Genomic DNA, 18,663 nt, shown 5'->3' with positions numbered 1-18,663 from the left:
CCTTAATAGATAATAAGCTCATTAACAACCTCAACCCTCGAAAGAAAATTCAAAGTAAATATAAGGGTTTAGTCATCCCTGGGAATAAATAATGGAGAAACCTGGGGATATTTTATTTTCCAAGCAAGAGATTTGTCACTTGGAGTTTGTTATTAAGAAGATACATTATTTCTCTCTGAGAATAAAATTTAAAAGGCCCTTATAGGATAACATGTGAGTGAGCTGATTATGGTACACAGAACATTAAGAATAGGGTCTGGTGAGGATTATTCATTAATAAGATATTTTTTTAAAATATGCTTCTTTTCCAAGTTGTGAGATGATATCTACTGAGTCTAATGACTTGATTAAATCCACTCAGAAGACTTGGGGCATGTTAGGGTTAATCCTGTTAGAGACCATCGTCTAAAATTGTGAGAACTCTCTTATTAAGAAAGAATGATTTGTGCTTTACTAGAAATGGCTTTTCTAAAAGGAGACTTGAGAATGTGTAAAATATTTCTGAAAAGGTAACCCTCAAAGCTATTAACACTGAGTTCTTCTCAGGACTAGAACAGAGGCCTGGGCTTGGTGGGAGATTTACACATTGCATCCTATACCCCTGTTTGCTGTTTAAAGCAAAAACAAAACAAAAAAAACATAAACCATGTGATATCTTAATTTTAATAAATAAGAAAACGTTCAAATAAAATCTAGGGCATGCAACAAAGGATGTAATAAGGATGTAATTTTGGTGAATTCAGCTCACAGTTCTAAGTGGAGATCAGGAAAATGAGTAAGTGACTGGACATTTTCATACTAACCTTTAGAAGCAAGGGTATGACTATTGCAAGAGAGATCAAGAAGGGGATTGTTCAGTTATGATATATTTTAAGAGGATTTTTATACAAATCACGGTTGTAATTCTATAAGTGAGTCATTCGATGTCGAGTGGTGATTCATAACTTACTGGATACTCTGGTAAAAATGTCAACACCGCTTAGAATGAAAATGTGGTGGTATCAAAAAAGAGAAAGGCAATATTTTTGGGAAATCAGCAGACCATTACTCCGTGACCAAGCATGATCTCATAGGTTTTTGTGCAATCAGTCTCTGTATATGAGAGAGTGATTAATATCATACGTTATGAAAGCTGATGCTCTGTATCTCTCATGCTCATGACTCTATAAACACAGATTTTAAAAAAATTAACATGCAGCACATATAAGGAATATATTTCAAAGAACCCTTATACATTGAGAAGCAGCTTTATTAAATGGGGTTCCATGTTTGTTTTCTTGATTGATTTTAGAAAATCTTGTTGATTTTAGAAATTTACAGTATTTTTTTTAAAACATCAACAAAAGGATCTAAATATCCAGCTGTGTTCTCTTTTGGTTTTCAATTTTCCACCAGAAGGCAACTGTGAATTATATGGTTCCTAAAGCAGGATGTAATTCAGCTGGTTCTTTCAACCATCCTGCGATAGACCCCGTGGGGAAGGTCTCAGACGTGGATTCTAGGTTATTTTAGTAAATCTCTAACTCACCGACCCTCAGCAAATTGGCCCCTAATCTTCTTGTGCTTCCTTTTCTTCCCCATTCCTCTCTATTTTCTAGAGCAATTGTGAAATTAATGAGATGAGAGATTATCCGGAAAGTGTTTTTCATTCTTGGGTGGAGAGTATGATCTGTGAAATGATTAGAATGGTAGCCCCACAAAGGAGGCATCCACCCTGAACCTGTGAATGAGACTTTATTTTCAAAAGTCTTTGCATATGTAATTAAGAGTCTTGAGATCATCCTGGATTCTCCTGTGAGCCTTCAATCTAATGACAAGTGTTCTTATAGAAGACAGAAGAGGAGAGGACACAGAGAAGATCCTGTGAAGATGGAGGCAGAGATTCGAGTTCTGCAGCCACAAGCCAAGGGACACCTGGAGCCAAGACATTGGGCAAAGCAAGGTAAGATTCTCCCTGAGCCCTCTGAAGGAGTGTGGCTCGACAGTCACCTTGATCTGGACTCCTTATTTCCAGAACTCTGAGAGAATAAATCTCCTATTCTAAGCCATCAAATTTGTGGTAATTTTTTTATGATGGACACAAGGAAACCAATACCGTTTGGTTCCAAGTTACCATTGTCATCTGACGTACAGTGATGATCAAGCATGTAAAAATTCTTGGAAAAATTATGAAAGTGCTGCTATAAAAGTGGTTTGGTATATGGGGGTATTCAGTTGGGGGTGATTTTGCCCCTAAAAGACATCTGGCAATATCCAGACATTTTTTGGTGTCCAGGTGGGGGAGGGGTACTTCTGGTGTCTATCTAATGCACTAAACATTCTGAAATGCAAAAGACAGCGCCGCCCCCCAAGTAAAGAATCACCCAGTTTACAAGATCGAGGGGGCTGAGATTGAGAAATCCTCCTGTAGAAGGAAGCCTAGCATTCTGAGATTAAAACCTTAGCTCTGCTCTGAATTTGTGAGCAGGACAATTTACTTCCTGGCGGTAAACTTCTTGGAACTGTAGTCTTCTCATCTGTAAAACACAGTGATAGTGATACCTGCCAGAGCTTTGTAAAGTTCCAATGAGATAATGTTGGCCAAGGAATTTTATTCTTTAAGAGTTCTTTAATAGTAAGGAAGAGGATTTTGTTATTATTCCTGTATTTCTTTCATACAAACAAAAGCACACCTTTGATTTTTAATTAACATAGCTAATAAGTCCACAATGAGTGGATTCACTGAGCTCCAGGGAACTCACTTTTATATGTTTACGGTTATTATCTCAAATAGAATAGTTCTCAGAAATTTCATGACTATTACTGTTTAATGATGTTTTTCAGTGGAAAGTATACTTTGAAAGTACTCATAAAGTTTCTCTGGGGAGCTTATAGTTTATGTCGGATGAATAACAGAACCAAAGATTGAGGGTTGGACAGAATTTTAATATAATGCATGTAATAAAAGCAGAAATAGCACTTTGTAACCTTTAGAGTGCTTTTCATATATTTCTACCTAATGATGATGACAACAGTCCTGTGAAGCTAGTTGGACAAGTGTTATCTTCATCTGACTTAGGAGAAAACTGAGGATTGGAGGAGATAATGTTCATAGCAAATGGCAAGGTTATAATTAGAACTCATATTTTCTCACCCTTGAATATCTGTAAACATCAGCCTGTTAGAATTAGGTTATGATAATGATCACTGAATTGTGTCCAGAAAAGTGGATAAGAATAAAAGGCAAGAAATTATTTGACAGGAATTTCTAGGAAGAAAGTTTTAGTTATTAGGCAGAACAGAAGAAGAATTAAACTTGTTTTAGAAGCAGGCTAGGAAAATTTCTGTGATGTTCAGTCCTGGGCCTTCTTAGCAGAACTTTTAGTGAACACCTCAAGTATAATGACCAGTGTCTTAGACACTGTGGGAAGGGCAGAAGGGAGAAGAAATAGGCATACTTTTTTATTCAGAAAAATTATATACTAATAAAAAAATAAATCATTTGGATCAACATAGCCAAAAGGTAATGTGGTATAGAGCGTGAATACATTTAAGTAGTGTTTTTAAAAAAATAAGATTCATGAGGCACTAGTATCTTGAGATATAGTTCTTTAAAAAGTGAGGGATTCTTCTTTCATTAAGCAAATTTGGGAATAACTAGTGCCATTGATTCTAAGGTGAAATGTGTGTGCATGTGTATGTGTGTTTGTATGTTTTCAAGTTTATCATGTCTGAATTCAAGATGTGCCTTACAAATGTTAACAGCTAATTAACAGGTTATATACAGGTGACATATTTGAATTCTTGACTGTTCTCTGAGAATTTCTTTGACATCTAATGAAGAATATGCCAACCTCAAAACCTCTGGAATAGGTGTAAGTGGCTTGGAAGAATATCCTAGAGACAATAATGAAACACTGTCAAGCATCATTAGTGCTCTAGGGGAAAATAGTATATGGAAAAATGATAGTGAAACTAAGTTGAAAAATGATTCGGAAAAGTTAGACTGAATGCGAAGAAATTTTGTTAGTATTGTAATTAATAACCTTTACTTATCTTTCCCTTTTTCTATATACATGTGAATGATACATGATTAAGTCTTTATTTATTTATTTATTTATTTATTTATTTGAGAGAGATAGAATGAGAGAGAGAGAGCTTGAGAGGAAAGAGGTCAGCGGGAGAAGAAGACCCCCTGGCGAGCAGAGAGCTGGATGTGGGACTCGATCCCAGGACTCCAGGATCATGACCTGAGCCAAAGGCAGTCGCTTAACCAACTGAGCCATCTAGGCACCCTAGATGGCATTTTAGATTCAATAAAATATGATATATTTCCCTCTTGGAATATATTAATGGTTATGTACTTCTAAAAATTAGCATATAGCAATGCTAATGATTAGTATATTAAAGACACTAAGAAAATTTATAGTAGAAAATTAGTTTTTGTGTAAATATTATGATGCCCGTTTTCTATAAACTTATGTCTCAGATAACTTGATGTTGTACTTTTCACACCAGTTCATAATACAACTTTGAAAAAGATGTTCAATACAGGCCTACTTAAATCTTAAAACTGCATTTTTGAGGTAAGTATTGCCTTTAAATAAGAAGGAATATTTTTATTACCTTTAAAGTCAAGTACTAACATCAGTCAGTGCTATTTGTCTCCTTAATTTATTATGGTTCAGGATCCTAATAGATTAGGATCTTGAAATAAGTTCTTTGGAATTGTTTTAATTAGATTATTGGTACTTGGCTGAAATAAAGAGCATATAAGTTAGAGCAGCGATAGCACTTGTGATGGCCAATGTTATGTGTCAACTTGACTGGGCGTGGGGTGCCTGGATATTTGCGCAAACATTATTCTGGGCATGTCTGAGAGAGAGAGAGTGAGAGAGAGCATGAGAGGAGAGAAGGTCAGAAGGAGAAGTGGACCCCCCATAGAGCTTGAAGCCTGATGGAAGACTTGATCCCGGAACTCTGGGATCATGACCTGAGCCGAAGGCAGTCGCTTAACCAACTGAGCCACATAGGCACCCTTGGTCGTTCTTTTCATATTCCTGTTACTTGAAGATTGGCCCTGGACTACCAGCTTTGACTTCATTTGGGAGCTTATTAGAAATGCAGCATCTGGGGCCCCTGGGTGGCTCAGTGGGTTAAAGCCTCTGCCTTTAGCTCAGGTCATGATCCCAGGGTCCTGGGATCGAGCCCCGCATCAGGCTCTCTGCTCTGCGGAGAGCCTGCTTCCTCTCTCTTCCTGCCTGCTTCTCTGCCTACTTGTGATCTGTCTGTCAAATAAATAAATAAAATCTTAAAAAAAGAAATGCAGCATCTCAGGCTCTCAGGGCCCATCCCAGACCCACTGAAGTAGAGTCTGCATTTTAACAAGATCCCCAGGTGATTTGTATGCACATTAAATTTGAGAAGCACTTCTTTAGAGTATTTAAAGTCTTGCCTATAATCTGTGTTACTGAAGAAGAGTATAAAAGAACCTTATAATTATTTGACAGTAATACTTCATGAGAGACATAATAGGGAGATTGTAACACAAGGCTTTTTTTTTTTTTTTAAGAATTCTGCATAACATTTGGTGAATAATTTTGCAATGACAAATAGAAAGAAATTTACCTTTGAAATTTTTATTCTTAGAAAATTTCTAGATTTATCAATTTCTAAATACTATTATACTTATAGTTGACATCTGCTTATCCTTAAGGATTAACAAGATTTCTGAAAAAAAATTTTAAAGATTTTATTTATTTATTTGACAGAGTGTGCACAAGCAGGCAGAACATAAATTTTTTTTTTTAGAACATAAATTTTTTTAAAATACATTTTTGTTTATTTAAAATTAAAACAATTTTTTATTTATTTATCTGACAGAGAGAGAGAGAGCACAAGCAGGGGGAGCAGCAAGCAGAGGGAGAGGGAGAAGCAGGTTCCCAGCTGAACAGGGAACCCCATGTGGGGCTCACCAGTACCCCAGGATCATGACCTGAGCCAAAGGCAGCTGCTTAATGACTGAGGCTCCCAGGACTTTGCTTGTATTTTCACCTTTCTCAAGTCAGAAAAAGTCAGCTCAAATTTAAAGGTAATAAATATTTATTGCCTCTGTTTGAATCATTTTATTATTTTCAAGTATTTTAGTTCTACTGTCCACCAAGAGTAGATCGGTTTGTTGTTGCTGTTGACTGAATTCTACTCTGCTTTATATCTAATGTGGCAGTTAATTGCTTTTTTTTTCCCTCCACTTGCTTCCTTTCCGTGTGCAATACCCATGTGTGATTCATCCGCGTCTCTGCTTCTGGTTTCTGGGGAAGTAGCTGTACTTAGGAATCAGCACCCAGGGCGCCTGGGTGGCTTAGTGGGTTAAGCCTCTGCCTTCAGCTCAAGTCATGGTCTCAGGGTCCTGGGATCAAGCCCGGTATTGGGCTCCTTGCTCAGAGGTGAGTCTGCTTCCCTCTCTCACTCTGCCTGCCTCTCTGCCTACTTGCGATCTATCTCTCTGTCAAATAAATAAATAAAATCTTTAAAAAAAAAAAGGAATCAGCACCCAGAAGTGACTAGCTGGCAGAGATGAAGTTGCTGTTGTATCTGCATGTCTAGGATATGATTTAATTGTAAGAGAAAATGATATCCTATCACACTGTAATTTTATCTTGCCCAAGGGACACTTAGGCATGGGAGGTAAGCCAAGGGATGTCAGGGAGCTGCTGATGCAGCTGAGACTGGTTCTCAGTCCTAGGGAATGGGGCTGCTAGTGGTTAGAGGAATGACAAGGATGAGAAGGTATTCATTTTGGTCTAGATAAGACAATATTTTACTCTGAATACAGGAAATAAACTGCCATTTTAGAAAATTGCATTATAATACTTGGTATTTGGAAGTGCTTAGTAATGCAAGATGTGAGGAAATTACTTTTTGGTAGTTATTCTACTTCACAGATACATTTATATACTTTTTAGAATACATCAGTGTGTTAGAAAGGAAAACCATTTGGGGGGAGTAGGAGTATCACTGCTATGAGACAAAGCCTTTGAAAATTTTTTATTATAATAAATGATGTGAACAACATCTGGTTGTTTTTTAGAGAAGATTCAAAATTCCCTAGTGTATTTTTTTTTAAATAATTTATAAATGTAGAAATGGGTCAACAATTAGGCTGATTACTCAGAATTTATATTTCTTTGTAAAGCTGGTTAACTGTTCACCAGGGTATAATGGAATGAAAAAGACTTTGTTTTTATGAATGCAAAGCCATAAAAGCAAAGGGCAGGGAGACAAGGAGAGCTGACAGAGAACCATGGACTCATTCCATGCATAATTAAATGAAATTAACTCTTTGATAGAGAATATAAAATTGCTAATTATTTTTAATTAATGTTAAAACTTCTACTTTTTAACATTTACCACTGGAATCGCTTAGCTTGTATCATAACCCCTCCGATCATTCTCCCTCTAGATTTCTTCCTGCTTTCAAGCAAGTAGTTTGCCCCACCTTGATACAAGAGAGTAAAACAAAACAATAATCCCATCTAGCTTGACCCTACTGTTTCCCTGAGGCCCTACTTCATGTTGCTTCCTTCTTTCCTTGCCAAATTTCTCTGTCTAGTCTCCACATCCAAGAATACTGCTGGAAATTTTTCTTAAAGCATTTCATTTAAGGGGCGCCTGGGTGGCTCAGTGGGTTGAGCCTCTGCTTTCAGCTTGGGTCATGATCTCGGGGTCCTGGGATCCAGCCCTGCGTTGGGCTCTCTGCTCAGCAGGGAGCCTGCTTCTCCCTCTCTCTGCCTGCCTCTCTGTCAACTTGTGATCTCTCTCTCTGTCAAATAAATAAATAAAATTTTAAAAAACAAATAAAACATTTCATGTAAGTAAACCTATACCTAGCGCATAGTTGGCATCCAAACATTTGTACCTTCTCCTCTGTATAAAATCCAAGGCTTTATTTTCAGACTCTTGTCTCTTCTCATCTCCCCATGACATTCAATACTGTTGACTTCCATGTGGTTGAATTTCTTAGGTTTTCCATGTTATCTTTCTTTTCAGGTTTCTGTGTTTCACTAATACTCATTTCCATTTCCAAGTAAACACTGCACTGTCTTTCTGCCCATACTTTCTTTGACCTCTTTGATGACTCGTATTTTTCATCCCCCTCTTTACCATCAATCAGCTCATCTGTGAGGCTATAATCCTCTAAAAGTGAAAGACTCCCAATTCTATATAGTCACTTCTAATCCTTAGCCATGCTCTATTCTTTAAAATTTCAAACTGTCCAATAGATATTTCCACTTGCAAATTCTACTATTAGCTCAATAGTAATATTTCTTCAGCTAAATTAATAATCTCTTATTCTAAATCATCTACATTTACTTAACTCTCACTTGTTCATAGCATTAGTATTATTCTCATCACTCAGACTCATCACTTTGTTTCATACTTGACCTTCTTTTTGTCTTTCCCCATTTTCTTTTTTGGTGTATTTTTATTTTTTTTTTTAAGTCTTAAGCCTTTTTTTTTTTAAAGATTTTATTTATTTATTTGACAGAGAGAGATCACAAGTAGGCAGAGAGGCAGGCAGAGAGAGAGGAAGGGAAGCAGGCCCCCTGCTGAGCAGAGAGCCCGATGCGGGACTCGATCCCAGGACCCTGAGATCCTGACCTGAGCTGAAGGCAGCGGCTTAACCCACTGAGCCACCCAGGCACCCTCTTTTTTTGGTGTATTAAGAAGCCCAATCAGCCTCTAGATTCAGTAAGATCTCTCTTGTAAAATGGCTCTAGTTGATGGTTCCATCATTCCCATCTCCAACACCAAAGTGGAGTTAATACTTTATCTAGGTATTTGTTAAATCACAAGATACTCTCTTGGCAAATAGCAGGCATGCTTCCCAATTGCATTAATCTGTGCATAGTAGAATATCAGAGTTTACTTTTTTAAAAAATCTCTCTCAAGACAGGTGCCAAAATTTTGCCAGAATCATAAAAGGTGTCAGCAACCATCTTCCTACAAGGTTGTAAGTGTTTGTCAGTAGTAGGGTAAAACTATCTTTGACTCACTGTGTTACCTTCCTCAGAGGAGTAGCAACTTTGGGTTTGGAGGATATAAGATGAAAAGTTTCCTGACACACTGGGGAGGGAAACTGAAGTGATCTGTGGGTGGCTGACACTGAACCAATCCAGACCCCAAAGTGTTAAAAACTACAAATGTCGGGAGATCAAGGAAGGGCACTCTTATTCTTGGTCAGCACTGGGAGAGTGGGCTCTGGCTTCCTTGCATAACTGTAGTGGTCTGTGCTTGGATCTGAATCGTCAAGTCATTACTTCAGTGGTGGATTGGCACTTACTCTGGAATTTTCAAGAAACTAGCTTCAACAGGGCCCACCACAAGCAGCAGTGTTCTTCCTGCTTTTTGTGTGCAAGTTGGGTTGTGTGAACATTGGTGGCTGTGGTGGATGGAAGGTGGGCTCTGAAGAAGACACATGACTACCAATAAGTAAAGAAATCAGGGGCTCAAGATATTATTTGGAAAAGCAGAAGAGATTTCATTGTAGTTACATTCTAAGTTTTTAGAGAATTTTATACTAGTTTCTTGTGCAAGCACACTATACTTTATCAGGTAACATAGGTTTGCTCAAGATAGTCTTGGTTTATGCCTATTAAACTGGTGTAGATTTGAATAATTTTATCTTTTATCCTCAAAGTTTTCTTACTTAGCAAGATATATTATATTGTTACTCTCATCATAAATCTCCAGTTCTGGGGTGTTGGATTGAAGCATGGCTTTTTACCTCCCATAAAATATCTAGAATTTGGGACTTTGGTCCTCAGACAAAAAAAACCCTGCATATTTTGAATATATATGACCAGCTAGTATCTACCTGACCAACAGAAATGTATCTAATTAACAAGCTTCCCAGCAAGGACCAGGAGTCTGCCCCACATGTCCATTGTTATGCCAAGAAGGCAGACAGAGTTTTCCACCCCAGATGGATGGGATGTGTGAACTCTGCTCTAGTGTGTTTAATTCACAAAAACAGGAAGTATAGGATAGTTCTTTAGTGAAGAAGCCACCAGGCTAATTCATGCTTTTGTTTTGGTTTGTTTTTATTACGTTTAGTTATCATACAGTACATCATTAGTTTTCGATGTAGTGTTCCATGATTCATTGTTTGTGTATAACACCCAGTGCTCCATGCTTTTGAAGAACAGAATTCAGGCCTACTGGCAAGACACAGCTCAGTGACTCTCAAGCTCTGATCAATTAGATTCACTTGTCTCCTTTTTGGGTGCATGTAAGATTGTTGTCTTCAGCTCTTAATCCTCACAGAAGAAAGGAAATTTCTTGGGCAATCCTTAAGATACATGGTGTATCTTCTTCAGGTATGGTTTCCTGCTGGGGTCCTTGTTCTTCATGTATCTCTTTTCTTATACAGCCTAACCTTGATCACCACAAATACACAAAATATGTGCGTTGGACTTTCAGGGCCCTTTCTTATGCAGACTCTGCTTTTGACTGTAATCTTACCTATTTTATTATTTTAGGTCCAGATCAAGGATTACTTTCTCCTAATGAGATAGTCTCAAATTTCATGGACATATAATTGATTGGGGTATCTAGTGAAAATGAAGATTCTGATTCATGGGTCTGGGTTGAGCCCTGAGATTCTGCATTTTGTTTCCAGTTTCTAGGTGATGAATTTGCCACAGGTCCTTTGTACTACAGTTTGAGTATCAAGGCTCTTGAAGCCCCATTAAAGGCCTATTTTAACCCCATTTCCTCAGAACATTCAAGTTAAGTGTTGCGGAATTGTTTTTGGTTGTTCTTAATGGCAGACTACTCATTTGTAGTTCATCTTCTCAAGCATTACAATTTATTTATTTATTTATTTATTTATTTATTTATTTTAAAGATTTTATTTATTTATTTGAGAGAGAGAGACAGTGAGAGAGAGCATGAGCGAGGAGAAGGTCAGAGAGCGAAGCAGACTCCCCATGGAGCTGGGAGCCTGATGTGGGACTCGATCCCGGGACTCCAGGATCACGCCCTGAGCCGAAGGCAGTCGTTTAACCAACTGCGCCACCCAGGCGTCCCTCAAGCATTACAATTTAAGTGTTTTATTTTCATATGCTGTCATCCCAGGTAGACAAAAAGCTTCTTTAGAGCAGGAATGGATTTCTAACCTTGGTCATTTCTTATAGTATGGGTCACACTGCCACTTATAAATTTGCCAGTTGATTAATCATTCTTAAGAAATGCCTTTAAAAAATAAAAAAAAAAATGCCTTTTTACAATTCCACCCCAGGAGAATGTCTGAGATACATTTTAATTTGCACTTTGGCAACAAACGAATATTTTAAACAAAATTTTAAACTATATTTAAATGAAGAAATCTAAACAAACAGAAGAAAATACCGTATTTGAAGTATTTCTATTGCAAGAAGTAAAGGTCTTTGCTATGTTAAAAATAATGTAAATCCAAATAAGATTAATGAACAAGGTCAGGGGAAAATATGTATTATTGTATTATTGTTTTGGTTACTTGATATGTACTTTGGAAAACTCACAAATCATGAAATTATAGGTTATAATCCTGGTGATTATTTCCAAAATTATTTTCTTAATTGATATCTTAGACACAAATATTATCAACTTGTGTGGGTAGAGTACATCCTCACAGAGTCCCTGTTAAATAATTTTGAAGGATTTCAATAGTTAGATGGTCTACAGAAATAACATGCTGTAAACCCTCTTTGTTTTAGAACTTAGAAACAGAGTTGGAAACCTCCCACAGACATCAGGATGTAACAGCCTGTGGAAGGGCTGGTGAAAAGTTTAGGGGGGGGAAAAAGTAATAAAATGGTCATAAATCCTGACAACAGAATTTGGGTCTCAGTTTTCAAATGAATATATTGATTGAGTCATCTCCTCTAACTCTCAAAGATGTCCGATGCTCCTGAGTAAATTTTATGGATATATATGTTTCAAAGTATGTGGCTTGCTGGGGTTTTACACTTGTCTTCAATGGAACAAATATATGCCTGTGTGATAACTTTAAGCTTTTCCTCATGAAAATCTCATCACTTCTTAAGAATCTCAGAGTTCAGGAAATAAATTGGAAGGAGCATCTATTTTCTTATCACTTATCCATCCTCTTAGATTTTTGTTCAATTTTGCTTCATTTTTAAATTGATGAAATCTTCTTTGTGCATGTGTGCTTATGACCAGCGTTCGATTTATATTCCTCCACTCAAACCCTATTTGGTAGCATTTGGTAGGAAAGAAACGGTTCTTATCTAGATGCTTCTAGAGATATTAATACAATTTTCTTGTAAAGGAGATGGTCATTTATCTTCACCAGCCCCGGGAGCCATTGTTCTAACTGGATACTGTGTCCTTCTGAGAGTGGGAGACTTAAATAAGCTTTGATTCTCCTGTGGATTGATGATAACTGGTATTAACACAGAACAAACATAGGTGACAGAAGTAGTAAGCGTCACCCTTTTAGGTGAGACTCCTGATTAAGCCGGGAATGAAACTGGCTTCGCAAGTGCTTATGACTTCAAGTTTATAAATTACTAGGAAAACCTCACTAGTCTGCAAAACATCGAGGAGACAGACATTAGCATTTCGCATCTGCTCTCCTATGACAGTTATTATAGGAGCTGAGATATGACTCCGCACTCCCGGTCATGTGATTCAGTCCCTATCCATCCTCTCAGGATCTCCGATTGCAGATTGTGACTTGAGTAAGTGTTCCTGCGGAAGAGTTGTACAGTGAGTAAAATGTCTGGGGTTTCACAATGGAGTACCCTGGTTTGTTATAAACAGAGCAGGGGTGCTTATTAAGTTGAGTAATAGGTTCCTTTGAAGAAACAGAAAATGTCTGAGGATTTTCTGAGATTAGGAAGTCAAAGCCCCTGTGTGCATGCATTCTCTCATACCCATGCTTATGATACTATTTAGGTGTCAATAAGGAAGCACTTAAATAGTGAATTTTAATGAACTATCAGAAATGTGAGAGCCCATTCTTATCACACATGTGGACTGGGCTCTAACATGTCATATATTAGGAATTCAGGTTCAAAAGTTTTTCATGCGGGAAATCACATTTATCATATAGATTCAAATATCTATCTAATCTATATTACATAAACTGTAATGTGTAGCTTACTATTTTGGGATTGCATGCACTACTGAGTAGCTGTGGATTAGATGAATTTATGGAAAAACAGCAGTCTTCATCTTATTTTTAACTAATTATTTTGCCCAAGGGCTATATCTTCTATTGCCATTATTCATGTGTGTGTGCATGTGTGCGTGAGTGTGCGTGTATGCATATATATATATGTATAATTAACTTTTCTATGTCTGAATTCCCAACAGCTATGGTGATGGGGACACTCTGTGAGGAGAATAAGCAAATCAATATGCTGGTCTGTGCTGGTATTTTAGTTCCTAAAGGTGTCTTGCTGAAAATATCAAAAGATACCATAAATCTAAGCTAAAGAAATTCCTCCCCAGATGGACCTTAGTCAATCCCTTGCGATTAGAAAAAGGTGCAGTCCTGGCACCATGCTTGGTGGAATAAAAATGAGTAAAATTTTACTCCTCTCTACCCATCCCCAGTTACTACAGAAGTTCAGGACTGTGCCCTCACCCTCTTGTTCCGTGAAACCTCCCCTAGGACTTGGAACTTCAGACGCATAGAAGTAGTCAGGATTCCTTGTAGAGGAAATACATTTTCCAAAGACCTGTTGACTTGAAAAGCAAAACTCTTATGTTTCTGAACTTTTCACAGATGCAACTAGGTTCTCAACAGGGCTGAATAATTAAGGGGTGACACTACCTTTCCATGTATGGCTTATTTTATACTTCTTGAGTTTTTCTTGAGAGTGTGGCTCTGTGTTTACTGATAAGGTCAATTGAATGTATAATTCCTCTGCCTATATATTGAACTACTCAAATAGAAGTTCCCCTACCTGATTATTTCTGAAAGGAAAAGAGAACGTTCTCTTCTCTGTGTGTCTACCTTGCAAACACATCTTAAATTTCGATTCACACTATCAGTGTGAGGCGAGAAGTGATGAACTTTTTTAACTTTATCTTTTCTCTATATTCTGTGGCATGCGGGGAAAAAAATCACTCTCTGTTCCATTTTATTTTCATGCTAGCTAGTTCTTCGATTTTTGCTTGTTTCCCCAAAAGATAAGAAATCTGTGCACGTAAGGGTTGATCGAGTACTGGAACTCAAGATCTTTTTTTTTTTCTCCCCACCGCCTAGAAAACCTAACAGAAACAGAGCTGCTGTCTTGAAGAAATGGAATACCCTGGCTTATTTTGATTCCATTTTGATTTGTTATTTATGGGGATGTGGGTCTGCTAGGGGATTCTAAGTCATAAAGCTTAAGGCAGGTGCCAACTTCCTCTAATTTCATGATTTAGGTGTAACTTGGGGGGTAGGGATTGATTGCTGCAGGGATTTTTAGAGGAGACCTCAGCATGGGTGCAAATTTAGCATAAGAAAGGACATTTCTATGGACCTCAAAATTTCATGAGAACAAGCAAAGGTGATTTAATGGTGGAAAAAGACATTAATAACGTGATTACATCATGGTTTCAAGAGTTGTATACACTCTACATTTTCTAGAGGTTTTTACTTTTACTGTCATAGTTTGTAGTACAGAAAAGTATTCAACTGTTACTCGTGTTCAACTGAGCACCTCGGAAGGACTCACATAAATGCTTATAGCTCTTCAACATGTCCTTATAGAAGGTTCTTGGTGCTGCTGATCTCCAGACCAATAATAAAGGGCTGTTATGAGGCCTCTGGGAGAGAGCAATGTGATTCCGAGCACTGATGAGCACAGAAATGCCGGCCGCCCAGCTGACCAGGCTTGCTCATTTTCTTCTGGGTAACCAAGGCTATAAACAAGGGGTAGTGGGAATGGCCTGGAAATCAATTTGCAGAATATTGAAAAGGTCACCATGATGCAGAGAAGTATTGTGCAATACTTGAAGATATGATGTGCTAAACCTGTGTGCCACATCTCTGATGACAATAATTTTACACAGGAGGGGAACACATTGCCAATCTCCCATTCATTGTTTTTAGAACAGACTGAAACCTATTTTCAGGACCCTCGTTGTAAGCTCGTTTCCTGTTGTGCCTTTGCAGCCATTTTATGAATCAATTCTTAAAATTAAAAATTCAACTTAAAAAAATTTAAACCTGCGGAAACGTTTCACGTTTCAAGTTACAAGTTACAAGTCACTTCTCTTCACCTCTGTGACCTTTCATTAACATTGGTCATGATTGTATCCTCTCTCCACATACATGTAGATGAAGATACTTTCTTATTTTCCTGTTCAAGTAAGAAACAAACCTTCTGATTCTCAAATAAGCTTTTTTTGTGTGTGTTAGGGTACAGCCATTTCAGTGTAAGTTCAACTGACATCTCCAAAAAAACAGGAACATTTTCTTATGTAACCTCACTGCTTTTTTCACTTTCAAGTAGTAATCGATGTTTTAAAGAGTCCTCTGATTTGAAAATTGAGCTTTTTATTATCTTTTCTAAGGAGGTCAACTCCGAGACGAAACAACCCCGGGTATCTGTGTATAACCGACATTGTCCAAATGAAGGCCATTCTGCCACTCACCGCAACTCCCTTCCCGAATGTTCCTACATGCCCTTCTTGTCATCATCCTTATCTGCTTTTTGTTCCCTTTACATTTCCCCTTCACAACTGATATTTTTAAAGGCCACTTACTGCTGTTTCCCATTCACTTAAGCAACTCTATTACAGTTCTTAGCGCTGCATTGCTTATATAAGTGTGTATGCCTATAAAAAGAAATCTATGTGACATTTTGCGAGTTGGGTGATGACTATTATTTCTTCCAGCCTTGGTAGGAGGAGACTTCATTCAAACTTGTAGAGCTTTCCAGAGGAAGTAGTTCAGTAGCCCATATAGTGATTAACATTGTGGCTATTTGAAAAAGCACAGACAAGCACAGGCTGGTAGATTACTCTTAGAAAGCCTTTTCTCCTGTCAGCAACTCGCCACCTGATGTGGTGGCTGGCAGCTCTTTTAGGACCCTCTTCCTGGAGCTCTCATCTGTTAAACACAGAAACGCCATTGATCCTAAAGAAGTGTCGGAAAGAAAATGCGGTTTTTGCAGTCTGTCTCGGAACTTTTCAAAAGCAATTGCCAAGTAGAGAGGCAGGGTCTCATCCTCAGAAAAGGAGCTTATCCCCAAAAGATTCTCCCCTAAAGGATCCAGGTTCGTAGCCTGAAATCAATCCAGGCAGCTAAAAGGATAAAAGGAGATTTCATGGTCTGGGGTGTCTTCTTTTGAGTCTCTGCTTGGGGGTTTTCTTTGGCTGCCTGACTAGAGGCAAAGATTAGTGACACAGTGCTCGCTTTCAGTGATCTGTGCTTCGGTGCTTTTCCCTGGAAGGAAGCCCGGGCTGTGGGAACCAGGGGTTCTTTTAACGTTTGTAGGTTAGGATGGACAGGGTTTACAGAGCTACTTTCACACCAAGGCACCAAGAACAGTATTTACTTTTTGAGAATGACCAGGTTTTTCTTTCTTCTTAAAGCTCTACAGAAAGAAGGGTCGCCTCATTGGAGAAGGCAAATCGGCTCATCTGTGTAGCCAGTGAGGGCAAGCTTTTCATCAGCTTTTGTGCTCTGGAGCTGGTGGTTTGTTTCAAGGTGATAAGGGAGCACTGTTTTGTTTTTTTTTTTTTTCCTAAAGTTTTTGTGTAATCTAGTACAGTTGTTGAACTCTTCACAGCCATATCTACAACTGTGGTGCCTGCAGTTTTTTTTTTTTTTTTTGGAGCTAGTATCTAAGAGTAGGTAAAAAAAAAAAAAAAAAAAAAAATATATATATATATATATATATATATATATATATCAATCATACACACAATCCTCCCATAGCTTTTTACTTCAGGAATTAGGGACAAGAAATTTCTTTTCATTAGCTTGATGTAGCCACAACACATTGGTTTCATTTTGGGATAAGTTCTGAGGGTCAGCAAAGTACATAACCCCAAAACATGGCACTTTGGTATGTGGATTATTTGAGCTGAAGGTGATTAAGACCCATCAGATTCAAGGAAATCTTTTTTCCTTTTTTTTTTTTTTTTTTAAATTAAAAAGAAATTAGATGGAAGGCCTAGACCGGGAATGGATATCAAAGATAACTTTTGTGTTAGGAGTATTTATCTGTGTGGCATGGAAAACATTTGTTTACTAAACATTTGCTTTTCTCATTTTCTTGTGAATTGTCTTCTTCCCTCTTGAAGCCTCAGATCCCTAACCCCTTCTCCTTAGTTCAAGTTAGTGTATGAGCCTTAAATGCCCGTCTTTGGGATCTTACATCTTTGGGGCTCCCATACATACAGAAGTTTTTCTCTTGTTCATCTGCCTTGTGTCACTTTAACCATTAGACCCACCAAAGAAGCTAGAAGGGAAGAAAGGAAGTTTTTCACCTCAATAGTCCCTTTTGAAAATGAAAAATAAAACAAATCTCAGGATTCTTTTTTTTTTTAATTAACATATAATGTATTATTTGCTTCAAGGGTACAGGTCTGTGATTCATCTGTCTACACAATTCACAACACTCACCATAGTGCATATCCTCTCCAATGTCCATCACCCAGCTACCCCATCCCTCCCAACCCGTCCACTCCCGCAACCCTCAAAATCTCAGGATTCTTAATACTCGGTTATAGGGACTGACACATAGTGGGACGGTGGTTCTCAAAATGTGATGCCTGGTCCTACAGCATGCGCATCACTAGAAACTCGTTAGAAATGATTGTCAGAACCACCATAGTAAGATCTCAATAGATGTTTGCTGAAGGTAATGCAGAACTCTGAATTCTAAAGGAGAATGGCACCACTAATACCATGTTATAAGGTAGTGGTTTCCAGACTTGAGTGTGTGTTAGAATCATCAGGAGCACTTGTAGAAATAGTGCTGAAGCCCACTGCAAGCAATTCTGAGTCCCTGAATCTGAGGTGGAGTCAGAATCTGCATTTCTCAGGGTGCCTGGGTGGCTCAGTGGGTTAAAGCCTTTGCCTTTGCCTTTGGCTCAGGTCATGATCCCAGGGTCCTGGGATCGAGCCCCACATCGGGCTCTCTGCTCCACGGAGAGCCTGCTTCCTCCTCTCTCTGCCTGCCTCCCTGCCTACTTGTGATCTCTCTCTCTCTGTCAAATAAATCAATAAAATCTTAAAAAAAAATAAAAAAAGAGTCTGCATTTCTCACACATTCCCAGCCGATGCCCTTGCTACTGTTCTGGGGACTCTGCTTGGAGAATCATGGCTCTGACATGGTGATTCTCAATCCTGGCTGAACATCAGAATCACCTGGGGTTGCTTTTACATATAGGAAGGCCGGGGCCCCACCCAGACCAAATCAGAACCTCAGTAGGTAAGTGTGTGCACGGGTGCCTTTTACATTTTCTCAGGTGATTCCAATGAACAGCCAGGTTTGCGTTCCATTGCAGATCATCTCAAAAGATGTGATTCTCAGTCTTGCTTGCCCATTAAAATCATCTGGAAGGCTTTAAAGATCCTGAAGCCAAGATGCCAAGCCTAGAGGTTCTGATAGAGTTGGTTTGAGGAGCAACCTGGACATTGAGAGTTGTGAGAACTCTGCAGGCAATTCT

The sequence above is a fragment of the Neovison vison genome, chromosome 12, assembly GCF_020171115.1.
Source record: "Neovison vison isolate M4711 chromosome 12, ASM_NN_V1, whole genome shotgun sequence".
NCBI lineage: Eukaryota > Metazoa > Chordata > Mammalia > Carnivora > Mustelidae > Neogale > Neogale vison.
Note: the sequence above shows the minus strand (reverse complement) of the source record.